This window comes from Penaeus monodon, chromosome 35 (genome assembly GCF_015228065.2).
Source record: "Penaeus monodon isolate SGIC_2016 chromosome 35, NSTDA_Pmon_1, whole genome shotgun sequence".
Classification (NCBI taxonomy): Eukaryota; Metazoa; Arthropoda; class Malacostraca; order Decapoda; family Penaeidae; genus Penaeus; species Penaeus monodon.
Window position 1 is genome coordinate 12,150,483 of NC_051420.1, and position 21,490 is coordinate 12,171,972.

At 30.4% G+C, this 21,490-nt stretch overlaps 2 non-coding genes across 2 annotated transcripts; both read left to right on the forward strand.

The window, feature by feature from the left end:
* The first annotated feature begins 18,583 nt into the window (after positions 1-18,583).
* Positions 18,584-18,656, forward strand: Trnaf-gaa. The gene has a single exon. It is a non-coding gene; the product is annotated as a tRNA-Phe (tRNA).
* Positions 18,657-20,844: 2,188 nt separating this feature from the next.
* Trnaf-gaa lies at positions 20,845-20,917 on the forward strand. Its single transcript has one exon. It is a non-coding gene; the product is annotated as a tRNA-Phe (tRNA).
* The last annotated feature ends 573 nt before the right edge of the window (positions 20,918-21,490 follow it).

The window sequence follows — 21,490 nt, forward strand, 5'->3', positions numbered from 1 at the left end:
GCTGCTCTCGACCACAATTCAGCTGAATCACTTTTTCCTCGGGTTTCATGTTTTGTCCTGGTTTCCAAATCTTGGGTGGCTCTCGTGAGGGTCAAATCCAGACCCTTGTTTGCCTCCTATATCTCCCTGGTTACGTCGATTTTTATGAGGTTTCGTGTGCAAGTTCAATCTTAATTTCCCGTCAGTCAAAAAAACCGTTGGGGTCGATTCCTCCCCCGGGCCCGGGTTCATGCCAGCAGGCAGCGTCTGTCGGTTCTTGCTGTGGGCGTGTATTGGGAGGTACACTTTGCATCAGGGCCAGAAAAACGTACAGGCTGAGCAGGGGGAATTCCCAAACCCTTAGGGTTTTTCCTTCCCTTTTTTGATTTCATTCTTCCCTTCGGAAACTCTCGCCAATCGGACTCCGAAAATGCATAGGTTCGAAACAAGGAGATAGAGTAAACGAGAGTGGTCGAATCGTTAGCATGCCTTGTTCTTAAAGAGGGGACTCGAGGGTCCCCGGGCCCCAAAATAACCCAGTGCCGCCACAACCAATGGGCCCCTTTTAAAACCCCCAGGATGATTTTTCCCCCTTGGTAAGGTATTCCCGTTTTTTCTTTTGTGAATTTTTTGTAGAAGACCCGAAGGATTGTAAGGCCCCAAAATTTTTTGTTCGCTTGACTTTGCGCAAGTACAAACCCTTTCCCTTTTATAGTTTTTCCCTTTTAAATTAACCGGTGGAGCGACAACCCCCCAAAAAGCCGCTTGAGCCCCCGGGGGGAAAATAAAATACGTTTGATGTTTATCACGGTTTCGTCGGGGTGTGTGAAATATTTTACATGGCCCTTTTACTTTTTTCTTGTTCTGTGCATCTCTTTACCCCAAATTTGTTAATTTTTGTAGTCCTTTTCTGCGTGTCTCAGAATTTTTTAAATCATTTATGGCACTAATCGGGCGCATGGATCTTTTGTCCAATTGAGAAGGTTAAAAAGGGGGGAATTGGTTTCCCCAAATCCCCCCCCCCCAAAGGGGGGCCCGCCTTTTTTTTAAAAATTTTTTTTTTTTAAAAACATTTAAACTTTAATCCACCATTTTTTTTAAAACCATTTTTTTTTTAGAATACCCAAATTTTTAATTTTTCAACGAAACCCTGTTAAAAACATTTTTTTCCCCCCAAAACCCAAAAAATTTTTTCCCCAACCTTGGTTTTTTAAAATGTAAAAAAAAATTTTTTAATTTTTTTTTCCCTTTTAATTTTCCCAAATTGTAAAAACCTTTTTAAAAATTTCCCCGTTTACTGGAATAAAAAATTTTTTTCCCCATTTAAAATTCCAAAAAAACAATTTTTTTTTTCTCCTTTCAAACTTTCCGCCCCAAACGAAAAGGTTATAAAACCCCCCAAAGGGGAAAAAAGGTTTTAAATTTTTTTTTAAAAAAATAAATTTCGTTGAAAAAAAAGCCAAAAAAAAAGGGGGTTTTTTGGGTTTTTGATAAAAAAATTTGTTAAATTTTTAAATTTTTTTGGAGAATGAAAAGTCAATATTTTAGTAATAAAATTTTTAATATTTTAAAATAAAATTTTATTTTTATAATATAAATAAATTTTATAAAATTAATAAATTTTTATTTTTTTTAAAATTAAAATTTTATTAAAATTAATAGGGGAATTTTTAAATAAAATTGGAATATTTTAGTAGGTAAATTTGGTTTGTTGAAATATTAAAAAATTTTTAAGAAAAAATAAAATTTTTTTAAATAAATAAATTTTAATATTTTAGGGGAAAAAAAATATCAATATTTTTTAAAAAAAATTTAATATTTTATAAATTTAATATAATTGTTATGAGAAAATTTTAATATTGTTATAAATATTTATAAATTTAAAGAAAAATGTGGAATATTTTAAAAATATTATAATATTTTTTAGTAAGAATAATTTAAAAAAAATTTTAAATTAATATAATATTTTAAAAATTTTTAAAAATATTATTTAAAATATAGGGAATATTTTATAAAAAAAAAATTTTATTTTTTAGAAAAATTTAAATTTTATAAAAGGGGGGTTTGTAAAAAAAAAATTTTCAATATTTATAAATAATTTTTAAATTTTATAAATGTAATTCAATATTTTGTTGAAATGAAAAAATTTTTTAGGGTTTAAATAAATTTTGTTATAGGGAAAAGGGCTTTTTAAAAAAATAAGGGGAATTGTTTAAAAAGGAAAATTTGTAATTTTTTAAAACTTTAATAATATAAAAAAAATAATTAAATAAATCAAAAAAAAATTTTTTAAAAATTTAAAAATAAAATAATAAATAAGAAAAAATTTTTGGTAAAATTATAAATAAATAAAAAAAAAAAAATTTTTTAAAAAAATAAATAAAAAAAAACAAAAAAAAAATTTTAAAAAAAATTTTTTTTAAAAATTTTTTTAAATAATTTTTAGAAAAATTTTTAAAAAACTTTATTTTTTAAACTTAAAAAATGAAAAAAAAATTTTTAAAATAAAACTAAAATTTTTTTTAAATAATTTTTTCCCCCCTTTTAAAAAAAACCCAAAAAAACCCAACAAAACCCCCCCCAAACCAAAAACCCCCAAAACCCCCAAACTTTATATTTTGGCTTTTCCTTTTTTTTGTATAATTAAATTTGGATAGGGTTTATTTAATAATTATTATATAGGATATATGATTTATTTATATATTATAATATAATAACTATTAAATTTTTAATATATATATTTATTTTTATTATATATTTTTATTTTTTAAAATTTTAAATATTTATATTTTTGGAAAAAATTTAAATAGATTAATAAAATAAAAATATAATATATTATTTAATTTTTTAAATTTTTCCTTTTTTGGGCCATTAAATTAATATCCTAAAAGAAAAGGGAAAACCAAAAAAACACACCCACACGCAAAAAAACCCCCCCAAAATTCGCAATAAAAAACCCCCAAACACCTTAATTTAAAAAATTATTTATAAAATATAATTATATATTTTAATAAATATTAGAGTAATTTGAAAAATTTTTTATTTAATTAATAGTTTATTTTAAAAATTTATTAAATCTTTTTTTAATATTTTATATATGGGGGGGGGGGGTTTTTTTTTTATTTTTTTTGTTTTTTTTTTTTTATAAATTTTTTTTTTTTTATAATTTTTTAAATATATTATTATAAAATAATTTAAAAAATTTTTTAAATATTTATAAATATTTTTAAATAATTTATATTTGGTTTTTAATTTTTTGGGCTTTAAATGAACTTTTGTAGTTTTTTTTTTTTGATTTAAATTATTTTTTATTTTAGGAAGTTTTTTTTTTTTTTGGTTTTTTTAAAATTTTTAAAGGGGGGGGGGTTTCCTTTTTTTCTGAAGTCCTAGTAAATAAAAAAATTTTCCCAGCAAAGCCCCAACCCCCCCCGAACCCCAAAAAAGGCCCCCCCCCCCAAAAAAACCCAAAACCCCACCCCCCCTTTCAGGCCCAATCCCTCAAAAACTTTTCCCCCCCCCCCCCCAAAAAACACCACCCAACCCCCCCAACCCCACACACACACACACACAAAAACCACACACCACACACACACAACACACACACAAACACAAAACACACACCCACACACATATATATACACACGCCACCCAAAACTTTGATAGATAGTTTGGCATATATATATATTATATGTGTGTGTTTGTGTGGGGTGAAAATATAATATGTATATATATATATTTTATATATATATATATTATATATTTTAAAATTATACATATATGATGTTATATTGTGTGTGGATGCATATATAGATAGATAGATATAGGGGATAGATATAGATAGATAAATAGATACATACATACAAAACATTGCATACATATAGCAAAATTAAAACCTATATGTGTTTTATTTACATATTGTGTGTTTTAATTTTGGATATTGTTGTATTATGATCTATATCTTATCACAAATCTAATATCTCTTTCTCTATCTTTATCTATCTTCTTATATATAATACGCACACACACAAAATTTTGGATGATAGATATTCTTTACATAAAACCACACACACACACACACACAAAAACCCCCACACACCCAAACACACAACAACACCACACACACACCCCCAAAATTTTATAAAATTTATATTTTTATCTAAAATATATAATTTTATATATAATATATATTAAATATAAAAATATATAATCTTTTTATATATTTTCCCATACATAAAATTTTATATATATATATATATAAAATTATATATATATATTTTATAATATATTATTTTATATATATATATATATCTGTGTGTGTGTGTGTGTCCCCATTAATTTATATTATTTATATATATATATTGTGTGTGTGTTTGGGTGTGTTTGTGTGGGGTCCCTATAGGGGGAAAGATAGAAAAAGAATAGACAGATGTATAAAAATCCCTATAACAAAACATATCCCTAATACAACATATATGTGAAATATATATGTATATAGTAGGCAATTTTGGTATGTATCTAAAATCTATATATACCCTATCATCTATCCCCTATTTAGTATATATAATGTACCCCACCCCAAAACATACACAATTTTAGAAGATTAAATATAGTTAGATTAGATATAGTTTACATACAGAAAATACATCCCATACATACATACATAATGCATCATACATACTTCATCCCAACAAGGGCATAATATATACTACATTGTGTTTACGTGTGTGAATATTTTATATTTGGGTGTGTGTGGAAGATTTTACTAAAGGGGCCTCGGATTTTAAAATATCTCTTATTTTCCCCTCAACCCAATAACATAATAAAAACGAATGAACGTGATCCAAAGGAAAAAAAAAAAAATGTATTGAAAAATTTTTCCGATATAGATTATGCATTTCTAAGGTGTAAAAATAAAAAAAAAAAAAAAAATCATGCCAAGATAATCAAAAAAAAAATATATATAGACAACCTATCAATCTATAATGAAAAATGATATGTTACATTATCTAATTTTTTAAAATACACCTTTTCTTAAAAAATACACATTCATTATTACCAAAAAATGAATCCCAAGGCCCCGGAAACAGCAGGAAAAAAGATGTTTAAAATTTCCCCAAATCAACAATACCGCCCAAATTTAAAAGAGGGTCTCTCACCGCCCGCTGCAGAAAGGGGCGACTGGGGAGAAAAACCCCAAGAACAGGGAAACGGGCAGGGGGCGCTCTGCAGGTCTGGGAAACCGATTCCCTTTCGAGGAGAAGCAGGACTAAAATTAGGGTGTTGTTTGTTGTTTTTTTATTGGCAGGGGTTGGTTGTTTTTGGGGTTGGGTTTATGGGTTTTATGGTTTTGGGTTTTTATTTTTTTTTGTTTTTTTTTTATTTTTATTTGGTTTTTGCCTCTTGTTGTAAAAAGGGAATGGGGTGTATGTCATGTAGGGTTTTTTCTTTCATAAATTCATAGTTTTCCCTGCTGTGATTTTGGAAAAGGGTTTTTGAAAAACACCAAAAAAAGCCCCAAAACCCTCATACTTTCAGCCCCTTTCAGTAAAAACCAATTTATCATATGAATTTAAAACAAACCCAAAAACGGAAATCTAAAGATTTGCCTGAATCAAAGAGAAAAAATACAGAAGGCAAAATAATAATAATAATAATAAAATAAAAGAAAATAAAAAACCCGAAAAGACGAAAAAAAATAAGATAAAAAAGGCTACAGATTATAAAGTCTGAAGCCCTAAGAAATTATGAAATTTACACAAAGGGTGAACTCACCGCGAAAACGAGCTGAGGATTGCGTCCCCAGGGAAATTGAAGACGGAGAGCTTGGCTGTCCCGAAGCCGCTGAAATTTAAACCTTTAATTTTCAGTATCATACCTTATTATTTCTATCAATCATAATTATTTTCATTATTTTTCATTATCATTACTATTTTATCATAATGAAATTTCTCATTTTTATTATTTTTATCATTACTATTTTTTTTTATTATTTTTATTATTTTTATTTTTATTATTTTTTTATTTTTATCATTATTTTTTATTATTATTGGGTTTTTTTCCTATTATTTTTTTTTTAAAATGTTTATTATCATTATTTCAAAATTATCAATTTTTATTAATTATTATTATTATTATTATTATTATTAATTAAATTTTTATTACTGTTATTATTTTTATTATATATTAAATATAAAATGATTATCATCATTATTATCATTATTGGGTTTTATCATCATCATTATTTTTTTCTATTATTAGGAATACTAAAAATTATCGTTATATTTTCAAAGGGGGTCGTATCATTATTATCATTACCATTTTTATTATTATTTTTTATTATTAGATTTTTATTATTATTTTATTTTATTATTATTATTATTATTTTTACCATTCCATCTCATCTTTATTGTCCTTATCATATTTTCATCATAATTTTATGTTATTATTTTTAACATCATTAGTAAACACTCATCCCACCATATTTTTATTAATTTCATCTCATTATTATTATTATTATTAATAGTCTATTGTCACTTTTTTGTTAAATTTCCCCCTCATGTCAAAAAAAAACGTAAATCTTTTTTTATCTACCTCAACCCTAGTAATTGGTCCCCGTGCTTTTGTGACTAGGTTATGATTTTAAAAAATTGGGGGAAAAAAATTTTTAATCAAAATAATGACAGATCCGTGTGCCAAAACGATTAAGCATAAAACTCCGGGGACGTACAAATATATATTTTTTTTTTTTTTTTCTGTATCATGGGTTTTATATTTCCCCATCTGCAATACTGAGTATATGCACAAGTTTCCTGTGCGACTAAATCCCGGGGCCCACGCAAAAAAAGAGGTAGCTTGCCGCCACGCCCCCAGCCCGGGCACGATTTTCCTCCATCCAACGTCGAAGTGGGGCAGAGGGCCCGTCGATTAGAGAGTCAGGAGGAAAGTGGAAAACCGGAAGTGGGGGCCCCAAAGGGCATCCCAATGATGCCCCGGGGCGACCCTAAAGCATCATTGTCCACAGTCCTCTCCAAGGGGGAACCCCCTGTCTTTCCCCACCACGAAGTTGCGAGGCGTGATTAAACAGCTGTTTCCTCGGGGGTTCCCTGCTTTCCTGGGTTTCCTTTGGGGTGGCTCCCGGGATGGGGGGCTCCAAGGGACCACGTGGTTTGCCCATCCTACTGATTCCTCTGGGTTAAAACAGATTTTAGATTTAGGTTTTTAGGTTTGTAGGGAACGATTCAAAACTTTAATTTTCCACGTCAGAATCAAGAAAAAAACCCCATTGGAGATTTCAATATCCCTCCCCCCCAAACACCACAGGTTAATAAAAAGGGAACGTACAGCATGACCTCTGCCTCTGTCTTGCTTTCCGGGTTTTGGAGGTACCAAAGTATGTCTCATGAAAAGGGCCCAAAAGTACCGGGGGCTGAGACAAGAGCGGGGAAATTTCCCAAAACCTTACGGGCGTTTTCCCCTTTCCCCCCTTTTTTAAAAAGTTCATTTTTTTCCACCATTCGAGAAAATTCGCCAATGAGAACTCCCCGAAAAAATGGGAAAAGAAAAAATAATCAGAAAACAAAAGGAAAATAGATGTTAAAAACCCAAAGAAGTGGGCGTATCGTTAGCATTGCTTTTTCCTGACAGAGAGGGCGCCCACATTTAGCCAGGTAAAATCCACAAGCAAGCAAAAAAAACCCCACTAGCCGACCACACAACCCAAAATTGGTTAAATTTTGTCTTCCAGGATAGATCTGAAAGGGAAAAGCCCCGTAACTTGAGGATTTTTAAGAGAAATACGCAAATTTCTCAGGGTGACCCGCTGATTTCTCGCCGAAAAAAAGGGAAACCCTGTATCCTTGATATTAACCCCCTTTCACATTTTTATATTGAAAAACGGGTGGGAGCTGAGCAACACCTTTAAAAACCGCTTGAGCCCCCCCCTTAGAAAATAGTAAATAAAAAACGTTGTGATGTTCCGGCTTTTAAACGTCGGGGTTGATTGATAAAAATTTTTTTACAAAAAGGGGCCTTTTTTTTTTAAAATTTTCCCCTGATGTCTGGGGCGGTCTTTTTTCCCAAAACAGTTTTTGTTAATTTTTTTTTAAAAAGGGCCCTTTCCATTGCGCCCTGAAATTTTTCAGAAATTTCCTTGATCATTTGTTCCAAAATTTCCCCTTGGCGTACTGGGAAATTCGTTTGTAACTGAAAAGGGTGAAAAGCGTTACAAAAAAAATGGGAAATACTGTGTATTTTCCCTTTTTTAAAGTCGTATTATTTATGTTGTCTTCTGCATTTTTTTTTTTATTATTCTATTTCTTTTAAAAGAATTATAATTTTTCCCTTTTAAAAAATTATCATTGTTATTTTTTTTGGGGGGAAATTTCCTACCATTGTTATTATCATAATTAACATAAAATTTTGGTTTTTTTTTAAACTTTCCCTCATCATTACTACTATTATTTTCCCACTTTTACCATTGTTATTTTAAATTAAATTTTTAAAAAAAATTTTAAATTTATATTTTATTATTTTTTATATTTTTTAAAAATTTTTAAATATTTAATATATTGAGTTTTTTCCCAAACAATAAATTTAAAAAAAATTTAATTTTTTTAAAATTTTTTTAAAAAATTTTTTTTTTTAAAGAAGGAAAACCCCTATTAATAATAAAAAAAAAAATAAAAAAAAATTTTTAAATTTTAAATAAAAAAATAAATTTAATTTATATTTTAATTTAAAAAAAAAATAAAAGGGGGGTTCTTAAATAAATAAAAAAATAAATTAAAAAATTTTAAAAATTAAAAAATTAATGTCCAAATCTATAAAAAAAAAAAAAAGTTTTAAATTTTTAATTTTATACGGGGTTTTTATTTATCATTAAAAATAAAATGATTGAAATTTTAAAAAAAATTTTTTTGGGAAATTTCAAAATTACTTAATTCCCAATCTAAACTACTAAAAATATTAAAAAAAAAAAAATTTTTTTAAAAAAAAAATTATTTTTATTTTAAAAAAATTTTAATTTAAAAACAAACAACCCCCCCCAAAACCCCCAAAAATTTTTTTTTTTAAATTTAAAAAATTTTTAAAACTTATAGTAAGTAACAAAATAAACAATAAATTAAACAAAAAACAAAATTAAATAAAATAAAAAAAAACCCTCAAACCCAAAAAAAACCCACACAAACCCAAAAAACCCAAAACCCCCAAAAAAACCCCCAAAACCCAAACCCCCCCCAAAATGTTTTATTGGATGATAATATAAAATTATATGTTTTAATTTAATATAAAAAATTTTAAAATTAATTATATAAATAATAAAATTTTTTGGGGTTTATTAAAAAAATTTTAGAAATGAAAAACCCCCCCCAAAAAAAAAAAAAAAACATTTTTTTAATTTTTTATAAAAAAAATTTAAATTAAAAAATTTAAGAAAAAATTTTTTAAATATTTTGGGGTTTTTTTGGGGGGGGGTTTTTGGGTTTTTTTTTGGGGGGGGTTTTTGGGGGGTTTTTTTGATTTTTATGTATTGTTATTAGTTTTTTTATGTATTATGATTAGGGTTTTTTAAATTTTATTATTTTTTTGATTTTTAGGTTGAAAGGGTGGGGGAAAGGGTTGGGTTTGGTTTGGGGTGGTGAGGGTTTTTTGATAGGGGGGGTAGTGCTGCGGGGGGGGCTCGTGCGTGGGCGGCTTTTTGGGGGTTTTTGGGTGTTTGTGGGTAAATTTAAAAATTTTTTAAAAAAAATTTTTTTGAAATTTTTTTTTAAATTATAATAAAATATATTTTAATATATTAAAATATATATAATTAAATATTATAATAATATATATATATATATATATATATTAATATATATATAAAATTATATAATATATATATATATATATTATAATATATTATTTTTTTTAAAAAAATTTAATATTAATAAGGGGTTTTAAAAAATTTTATATAAATTTTTTTTTTTAATTTTTTATTTTTATTTATATATATTTTTAATTTTTTTTTTAATTTTTTTTTTCTCTCTCCTTATTTTTTTAAAATTTTAATTTTTTTTGGGTTTAAAAATAAATTTTAAAAAATTTAATTTGGGGAAAAAAAAAGAATTAAAAAAAAAAAGAGTAAAAAACCCGGGTTTTGGGGGGAATTTAAATTATTTAAAAAATAAAATAAATTTTTTAATAATCTTATTATTAATTTGTAGAAAAAATTTTTGTTATTAATCTATAAAATCCCTCATCCCAAAAAAAAACTAATTTTTTTAAATTTTTTTTTAAAAAAAATTTAATATAAAAAAATTTTAATATTAATTAAAAAATAAAAAATTTAAAATTTAAATGTAATTTTGAATGCTTTTTTTTAGAGTAGATGGGATTAAACTAAAAAATTAATATTTTTTAAATCAAAAAATGATTAATTGGAATTAAAACTAAAAATTTTTTTTAAAAATTTAAAAAATTAATTTTAAAAATTTGGGGTTTTTTTGTTTTGGGTTTTTTTTGGGTTGGGGTGGGTTTGGTTTTTTTGGGGTTTTGCATTTTTAATTTTTTTTTTAAAAATTGTTACAAAATTTTTGAAATAATTTTTTTTTTAAAATTTATATTTTAAATAAAAAATTTAAAAAAATTTTATTTAAATTTGGGGCGTTGAAGAACAAACCCCCACCGGTCCCCATACCTTTGGGGTATAGCTTTTGAGTGTTTATCTATTAGTTCACAGCTTTCCTTTTTAAAAATTTCCTTTCTGTGCATAATCCTATATCACAAGCGAAGCCCGGGTTTGGAGGACACGAGCTCCCCCTTGTGGCGCCTTTTCGCCTCGGCCCTAGCCCTTGCAAAACGCAGCGTCAGCCCCGGGTTTACGTGGATACCCCGGGGCCTGCCAAGTGTCAAGAAAGGAGGTTGCCCAGCTGTCAATTGTTAAATTGCACGTGACGACATCTTTATGCTGTAAAGGGGGTGGGTTTCAAGCGACAAGGCCGGAAGATGTCAGGGGAAAATGCCAGGGTTTAAACCTTTTAGGTGCTATCAAGAGGTGAAGTTCCCAGCTGTCAGAATGCATTAGGGATTTTGAATTATATCGTTAATGTAAAATTTTTTTTAAAGATTGATTTTCCCTTATCTGACACTGAAGCCAAAATGGAGCCTGCGTCACTTTTAAATTTCCAAATAACAATGGGGAAGGTTTCAAATGATAAGCTCGCTTTAGGGTTGTTTACTTCATAGTACTTTCCGTACATTTATGTTTTTTATAAAAATCAGTTTAACATCACACAAAATTATGGGTTTGTAATTTTTACGACTTATAAAGATAGGTACACATTAAAATAGAACGTTGTTATCATTTAATACTCTTTTTTAACCAAAGGACTTTACCTGACTGAATAAACGACTTACTGAAGTCCGTTACTCGGCGAGGTTTAAAGAAACCAAAAAAAATTCCGCCCTTTTCCAGCAAGGCCAACACCCGACCTGTCTGTGGCACAAAAGCGTGCAACAAATTTTCCCCGGGTGGAAAGAATCGTTTTCTGAATAAAAAAAATTGAACCATTCTTTTTGTTCTTTTTTTGGGGTTTTGCATAATAAAAGGCTTTTCTTGAAGAATGGTTAATGATGAGGTAAAGATAACGTGTGAAAATTTTGATTATGAGGGAAACCCATTTTAAAGGAATGGTATGTGTAAAGGTGAATATAATGGGAACACTAACTATAATAATAGTATAAATATTTACTTATAGATAAATAGAAAATAAATTACCCTTTTAATGGTAATAAAAAATGGAAGTGTCATGAAAATAAAGATAACATAATGGTAATGGCGTTAAAAATACGATTTCTAATGTTTTAAAAATACGCCAAAAATGATAAAGAGATAACCAAATTGGGTAAAATCAAATTTTAAAAAATAAAATCTTAGCATTAACTATCATCAGAGATTAAAAAACAACAAAACCCCCACACACACACACAACACACACACACACACCACCACACACACACACCACACAACACACCACACACCCAAAATATATATATATATATATATATTATATATATATATATATATATATATATATATATATATATAAAATATTTTAATAAAACATTTGTTCCACTAAACAGCAAAAACTTCCGCTCTCAACATTATGGGATCTTATAAAGCCTTTCATTTTCCATGGCAAAGGCAAAAAGCAACAAAGCTTTAGCAAGGGAAAGGGTTAATCAGTTAAATGCATCTAACCCTCTTGTTCGCCACCAAAAATCATTTAAAATCAGACTCACAGCAGTCTTAAATAGTCTCACAGCAGTTGAAATGTCTATAGATCCTTAAACAAGTCTCTCGGAGTCTTAAATCGCCTCACGCATTCTGTTCACGCCTCATAGAATCAAGCCAAAAAAAAAAAGTATATTACAAGGATGAATTTTGCCCGAAAAATTCCGGGAATGGCAGTTTTTAAATATGACCCCCCCCTAGTCCTTGCTCGTTGTGTGTGGGGTTAGGAGACGGAGAAAAGGCCAATGTAGGGGATTCACCCCTACCTTGGACTTCAGCCCTTGACTCAACTAATTTTGCATGGTCTTTTCTTCTCCTCCGTTACTTTTCCTCTCTTCATCCCCCTTTGTGTGTCCAATTATCTTAATCGTTACCTCATGTTTATCCTTTTGGCCACAATGCTTTATCATAATCCTATATGACCTTTGATGCCTGGCTCATTTATTTGTTTTGGCCATTAACCATTCCAGAAATCCACAAACAACGCCTAATTGAGCCAAATAACCTCCTTACCAAACCCCACCCTCTCGCTCTATTTTGAATACGCCGCTAATGACCATAGACGTTGACGCGACACTAAATGTTCAGTCAGTAAATAAATAAATACAGTCTCACAGCAGTCTCGCTTACAGCCATAATAAACAAGGCAAATTTCAAACATTCAAGGACGAATCTAACACTATGGACAACTCACGGCAAAGAGCAGCGGAGGGTCGGCTGCGGCAGGCAAGCGACGCCGTAGCTCACGCCCATCTGAAAGCCGCTGCAGGGACAGAGGGGGAGAGGTTAGTGTTACGGTTGATGTTACGACGAGTGGGAACAGATGATTGGGATGCTGTGAGAGTGATTGCGACGTGGAGATTCGGTGAGTGTGGTCCTTTGAGTGATTGTATAGTGGGATTCGATGATTGGGATGCTGTGAGAGTGACTGTGAAGTGGAGATTCGGTGATTGTAGTGCTCTGAGAATAGTTTTGAGGTAGGAATGGGTGAAAGTGATGCTGTGAGTGATTGCAAGGTGGGATTGGGTGACTGCAATGCTATGGGAATAATTCTGAGGTGGGATTCAGTGATTGTAAAGTGGGATTCGCTGATTGTGATGCTATGATTTTGAGATGAGATTCAGTGATTGTGAGATGGGATTCAATGATTGTGAATTCGTGTAAATGACCGTAAGATGGGATTGGGATGGTGTGCTGTGTTAATGATGATTCCGAGATGGTGGTGAAAATGATTGTGATTGGGTTTAGTGATTACGATGCTGTGAAAATGATTGGCAGATCAGATTAGGTGATTAGTGTCCTGTGAAAATTATTGTGATATGAGATCAGGTGATTAGGATGCTGTGAAAGTGATTGTGAGATAGGGGTACGTGATTACGGTTCTGTGAAAATAATTGAGATGTGATTAGGTGATTTTGATGCTGGGAACGAGATGAGATTTCATGATAGAGAGTTATGTATTCGATAACTATGATGTTTTGGGGGAAAAGCAAAAAAAAGGGGTAACTCAAATGTTAAGTTAAGCAAAAGAGGTAAAGAAAAATGTTAAATTATATGAAGGATACTAAAATATTTAAAAAAGTTACTTCTAAATGAAGAATGGATAAGACTGTTAATGTAGACTGAGGGGATAACCAACTACTCTCTCTCTTTGCTTACCTGGGCATTAAAAAGATCAGGGCCAAGGTTCATGGCGATATAGAGAACTTTAGCGAAGATAACACCGTATAGGTTAATCCACTTCAGCTTGGATGTGGACAGGTATTCGTCGATCAAGAAATAACAGAACACTGTAACGGCGCTGCATATAGCCAGAGAGAACGCTATAAGAATTAAGCTGAAGTAACGCATAAGCTGTTCCACCATCTCGTTTATTCTGATTAGGTGATTTTCAACTATCAATAGATGTCTACCATGAGCTGTTTTATGTTAGGATTCCTGAAGAAAGGTTTCCTGGATTTCCGCTCGTCTGTCTCGCGGCGTAAACCCAAACTGAACACTTTAGACACAGCGGGGGGTGGGGGACGGATTCCTTCAGTTGTGGGAAAAGTCGCATGGTTGGGAATCTCCTCGGGCCCTGATGGCAAATTTCTCGAGCAAATTCCAGATACGATTCTGTGGCTCATGTTCTTTAGCTCCCATGTTAAAATTACGAACAGTAAGAACAAATTGACGCTTGGAATCCCTGCCATCAACCAAAGAGCCACATAGGACACGATATACCAGTGTCTCTCGACATTGCCTTGAGTCACAGGCATGTTAAAAAAGCCATACGATATTCCCATAACTGAGATAAAAATCAGAAAAAGTACCACATGTACCTTGACGTCGTTCATGAGGCTGCCTTTTCCCTCGGCCAGTTTCGTTGGGTTCAAGCTCTCCATCATCCTAAAAAATGCCGCCAGCTGGGAACTCGCACAGGCCGTGTAAAGCGCAGAGACGAGGAAGCAAAGGGTGTAAGTGCAGACCCAGATGGCGTCGGCCATGCTGTCCACGTCGAAGCCAGAGATCAGGTCAGGACACCGCAACAGGAGATGGATCGGCGCAGCCCCCCACCAGCGGCAGCGAATCGCGGTATACACGACCCAGAAAGGCTGCACGGTGAATGCCCCGCGATCTATGCTGTAGGGGAATCCTCCAGCGAACTTGCACAGATAGAGAATGCTACGGATACCCCCCATGGCGCCAGGTCTTGTGTCCGCAATACCGTGGAGTCAAGACCAGTCGGCCGCGAACGAGGATCGAACAAGCAAGCATACAATATGACTCTGCAAACAAACGCCATAATGGAGTTCGCTGAAGTGATAGTCGGGAAACGGGATGTTAAGAGAAGTATAAAATACCACGTTTTATCTTTCAGTCTATCGATCTCAGTACATGAAGGGATATGTACGAGTCATATATATATATATATAATATATATATATATATATATATATATATATATATATATATATATATATATATATATAATTCATATATGTGTACGTTTGTAAATAAATCTTAGTACAATATGCGTACACACACAAACACACACACACACACACACACACACACACACACACACACACACACACACACATGCATACACAAAAAGACAGACAGACATAAAAAATATATATAGATAAATAGATAGACTGATAAACTGATAGACATATAGACAGAAAGATAAATAGATAGATAGATATAGAAAAATGAATAAACACGCGTGTGTATTCACACATACATTATATATATATATATATATATATATATATATATATATATATATATATATATATATATAATATATATATATATATATATACTGTATATGTATATTATATATTTATAAAATTTTATTAGGGAACTGAAGGGTTGTAAAAAGACGGGGAAAAAAAAGGGGTTGGGGAGAAAGGGGTCCCACCCCGGGTCAACAAATATGGGAAAAAAATTTTTTTAAAAAAAAAAATTTTTACAAAAAAAACTGATGAATAAATTATTTAAATAAAAATTCCCAAAAAATTTAAAACCCCCCCCAAGGTTTTTTGAATATGGATAAAATCCCCAAAATAAAAAAATTAAATATATTAAAAAAATAAGGGTTTTTAATATATAAAAAATTTAAAAAAAAAAATAACTTTTATCTTTATTATCATTTAAAATTAAATTTTAAATTTTATAAAATTATATATATAATATATTAATATAATTTTAATATTTAATTTTTTTTTTTTTTTTTTTTTTGGGTTTGTTTGTTTTTTGTTTGGGTCCCCCCCAAAAAAAAAAAAAAAAAAAGTGGGGGGTTTTTTTTTTAATAGTAAAAACTTATAACATATGGAAAAAAATTAAAATAAAAAAATAAAAAAATTTTTTAAAATTTATTAATATATAAAATATTAATATATATAATAAATTATAAAAAAAAAAAAAAAAAAATTATATTTTTAAATTATTTATATATTTTTTAAATATATATAATATTATTTTTAAAAAAAAAAACCTTTTTTTTTTTTTTTTTTTTTTTTTTTTTTGTTTTTTGTGGGGGGGTGTGTGTGTGTTTTCTCTGGGGTTTTTTTTTTTTTTTTTTTTTTTTTTTTTTTTTTTTTTTTTTTATTTTATATTAAAAAATTATTAATATTTTTATAATATATATTATATATATATATTTTTAAATTTTTTAAAAAAAATATATATTATTATAAAATATTTAATAATATATATATATTTTTTTTAAAAAAATATAATATAATATAATAATAAATTTTTTTTTTTTTTTTTTAAAAAAAAAAAAAAAAAAAAAAAAAAAAACACAAAAAAAATATATAATATATTATATTAAATTTATAAATATAAAATTATAAAATATATATTTTATAATATAAAAAAACCCAAAATTATTTTAAATAAAATATATATTTTAATATTATTATATATATAATATATATTATATATATAATAAATAATAATCATAGGTTTGGTTTTTTTTTTATTTATATATAAATATATATTATATATATTATTTAAAAATTATATATATATAATTATATAAAATCTCTCTTCTCTCTCTCTCTCTCCTTCTCTCTTCTCTTCTCTCTATTTTTTTCTAAGGGTGCACAGAGATGAAATTTTTTGGGGTTTAAAGGGGTATTTTCCCCTAGGGGTAGGAGAGAAAAAGGAGAGAAGGGAGAAAGAGAGAAGAAAGAGAGAGAAAGAGAGGGAGAGAGAAGAGAGAGAGGGAAGAGAGAGAGAGAGGGAAGGGGAAAGAGAAAGAGAAAATTACTCTGTTTCACAACCCGCTCGCTTTGTCACAAAAAAAATCCCCCTAGTTTAAAGCCACTGAGAATTTCACCCGATTAATCTTCCTTACATAATAAATTTAAATGCATTAAATATAATATTTAATGTTTGATACTAATTCTGGTGATCAAAATAATGCAGATTCCAACAGAACCTTAAAAAAGTACATTTATATTTATTAAAAAATTAGAAGGGACAGGAAGAGGATTTGAAAGATGACGGAGGTTTAAAAATTTTTTAGAAGTTGAAAAAATTAGAAAAAAGTTAAAAACTTTGTTACAAAAACATTTTTTAGAAATTTGAGGGAAAAAAAAAGAAGGGGTTTTAAAACGGCACAAAAATTTATTTGCTAATGTCTAAGCATTCCTTGTCCACCAATATCCGGGGTTTATAGACACCATTTAAATATTCGATATGTTCAGTATTACGAAATCATTGCATAAGTAGGCCTAGATAGCTCAGTTGGGAGAGCGTTAGACTGAAGATCTAAAGGTCCCCGGTTCGATCCCGAGTCTGGGCACTTTTGACAACTTAAGGGTATTTTGAAATGTCAGTCTGATGGACTTCTGTGCAACAGTCTCAGGAAAGAAAAAAAAAATAAACTGGCAACTCATACTGGACTCAAGACAACTCCGATTTCATTGTTTTATTTATTTTATTATTATTTTCTTTATTTCTATATTTTTTTATTTATTACTTTTTTTTTACATTTAATTCTCATGTGTTTACAAGTTTTGTGCTTTTAGGGTTTCTATACAATGCTCTTTTAATTTTAATTCATTCTTATTCTTATCATATTCATTTATTATCTTGTTTACTTATTTTATTTATCTATTTTGCTGCCTTCAACACTCGGAGCGAATCGGAGTCCCCCAGAGTCCAATATGAGTTGCCAGTTTTTTCTTTCCTGAGATTGGACTAAGTACAGGTGTTTACACCGGGGTAACTTTTGCGGGATTAGGGAGTAGTTCACCAAGGGAGGTAGTGCGTCGGGAGGGGGAGAGATAGACAAAGATCCCGCACTATGCTAAAGCTCAATCAGAGGAGGAGACGGAAAGAGAGAGAGAGAGAGAGACAGGCAGGCTAAGAGCTCGATGGAGGTGAAGGAAAGATAGAGAGTCTTAAGATCTCGCTATATGGTACAGCTCAATCAAAAGAGAGAGAGAGAGAGAGAGAGAGAGAGAGAGAGAGAGATCTCACTGTACTAGAGATCAAAGAAGACAGAGAAGTTAGATATGAGGGGTTTTAGAAATTAGAGGAAAGTTAAAGATGTTGTTACTAAAGCATTCTATTTAGATATTAGAAGAAAAAAAATAGAAAAGTTGTTAGAAATTGTAGGGGAGTTAATATTATTACGTGACTATTTTACTTACAGATTGAAAGATGAAATAAAAATGGAGGTTAGAAAGTAGGAGTTTAATACTGGCACACAAGCATTTTATTTGCTATTGTTACTAAGCATTCCTGGTCTTACCAATATCAGCGAATTCTTGAACACTACTGAAAAAATATTACACATGTTCAATGCAAGGAAAACTTATCTTTCAATATGCCTAGATAGCTCAGTTGGGAGAGCGTTAGACTGAAGATCTAAAGGTCCCCGGTTCGATCCCGGGTCTGGGCACTTTTGACAGTTCATGGCTACCTGAAAATGTCACGCTCTACAGCTCAAAGTACGAAAAATAGACACAGTATAAGATTTCGGACTATGCTACAGCCTAATTGGAGGAGGAGGCGGGAAAGATAGAGAGGAAATTAACTTTCACAACCGCTCGCTATTTTCAGCACAAAATCGCAATGTTGCAAATCTCATACCACTGCGAATTCCACCCAACTAATCTTCCTTCCATAATTAATTGTTTCATAGGAACAGAAGTGCACTGAACATGATATATATATGGTTCTAATTCCTATGATCAAAACAATGCAGATTCCAACAGAAACTTAAATAATTATATCAGCCAATGAGATAATTACATTTTACTTAGAAGTTAGAATGGATGCAGGAATTAGGGTTAGGAAGATGGAAGGTTAATAGTCTTTTTAGAAGTTAGAAATAAAATTAGAATGGAGTTTTAGACATTGGAGGAGTTTAAAATATTGTTATAAAACATAAATTTCAGAAGTACGAAGAAAATTTTTAAGGTTTAGACAATTGCGTGTACGTTAATAAATGTTACATAACCATTCCATTTAGAAGTTAGAAGAGATATAAAAATGCAGGTTAGAAAATAGGAGGTTAATACTTGCACACAAGCAATCTAATCGCTATTGTTACTACGTATTCCTTGTCCTACCAGTATATATGATTTCATGGACACCATTAAAAAATATTCGATATATTCAGTACAATGGATAATATTAAACAGGCCTAGATAATTCAGCTGGGAGAGCGTTAGACTGAAGATCTAAAGGTCCCCGGTTCGATCCCGGGTCTGGGCACTTTTGACAACTCACGGGTACTTGAAATGTCGCTGTCAGATGGACTGCTGTAATGGCCGGAGGATCTTCGTGAAACGTGTGGCGGCCATGATATGCAGGAGGGTTACCGTGTCCATAGTGCGTCCAGTCTGAGGAAAGGAAAAAGTGGCAACTCACGCCGGTCTCTGGGACAACTCTGTCACTATATAATTACATATATAATATATATAATATAATATATAAATAATATATTATATATGACATATAAATATATATATATATATATATATATATATATATATATATAATATATATAATATATTATATGATAATATATTTTTTTTTTTTTTTTTTTGACATTTAATACTAATGTAATTACATGTTCTTTTAGAATTTATATACAATGTTCTTTTATTTTTATTTTCATTTATTATTTTTTTCTATTTACTCATATTATTCTATTCATTTATTAATTTTGTTGCCATTTCTCTCTCTCTCTCTCTCTCTCTCTCTCTCTCTCTCTCTCTCTCTCTCTCTCTCTCTCTCTCTCTCTCCTGAGATTGGGTTAAAGTACAGGATGGTGCGCATACCAGTGTAATTTCTGGTGGATTAGGGAGTAGTTCACCAAGGGAGGGAGGGAGGGAGGGAGGGAGAGAGTGGAGAGATAGAGAAAGAGCTCTCGCAATAATGTTACAGCTCAGTCAGAGAAGGAAAGAGAGAGACAGGCAGATGGACAAGCTAAGATCTCGTACTATGCTACAGCTCTGTCAGAGGAGAGAGAGGAAATTAGTTCTATCTCACAAGCGCTTCCTATTTCAAATCTCATCCTGCTGCGAATTTCCACCAACTAATCTTCCTTCCATAATAATTGTTTCTTAGCAACAAGAAAGCGGTAAATATATCTTATCTTTGGTACTAATTACAGTTATCAAAATAAAGCAAATTCCAACAGAAACTAAACACAATGTATTAACCATTGTGATAATTGCATTTTACTGAGAAGTTAGAATGGCCTCTGGGAGGAGAGTTAAAAACTGGTCAGGAGCTTAATAATCTATTTAGAAGTCAGAAAGAAAATTAGAAAGGGTTTTAGAAATTGGAGGAGAGTTTAAAACGTTACAAAAACATTCTTTTTCGAAGTTAGAGGGAAAAATTAGAAGGGTTGCTAAAATTGGAGGGGAGTTAATATTGTTACATAACTATTTTATTTAGGAGTTGGATGGGAAATAAGACTGAAGGTTAGAAATTCGAAGGGGGTTACTACTAGCATATAAACAGTCTATTTGCTATTGTTACTGAGAATTCCTTGTCCTAGCAATATCACCGAATTCATAGACGTTATTGAAAAAATTATGATATGTTCAATACAATGGAAACAAAATTTCAAAGAAGCCTAGATAGCTCAGTTGGGAGAGCGTTAGACTGAAGATCTAAAGGTCCCCGGTTCGATCCCGGGTCTGGGCACTTTTGATAACTCACGATTACCTGAAAATGTCGCGGTCTCATGGACGTGTGGCGGCCATAATATCTGAGGTTTTCTGTGTCCAGTCTCTGGCAACTCACGCCGTGTAATGAGCACTAGGACACGAAGTAAGAATGACCCAAAAAATCGTCTGTGACCACCCTTTGTATACCTCATTTACTTGGTCTTTACACATACATTACTTATGTATACCTCAGTTAATTAGTCTTTAGCTGTGTAAGACAATTAGTACTTACATATTTTTTAGAAAGATAATATTTTATTTTCTTAGAAAGATGATATTTTATTTTCTAAGAAAGATGATACTTTATTTTACTATTTTTGTATCAGGTGCTATATACGTTTACATTATTACACTAAGATAAGGAAACAGTGTAAAATATGCGAGTTAACCTTACAAATTTCAGTTTTCTTTATTTCCCCCACAATGCATCCTCTTTAATTAAAGGGTACGCAGTTATATTTCACTGTTGCTTATTATATTAAGGTTCTATAATGGATATTTTAGGAAAAAATATTTTTTGTTTTTGGAAAAAAAAAGGGAAGAAGGGGGG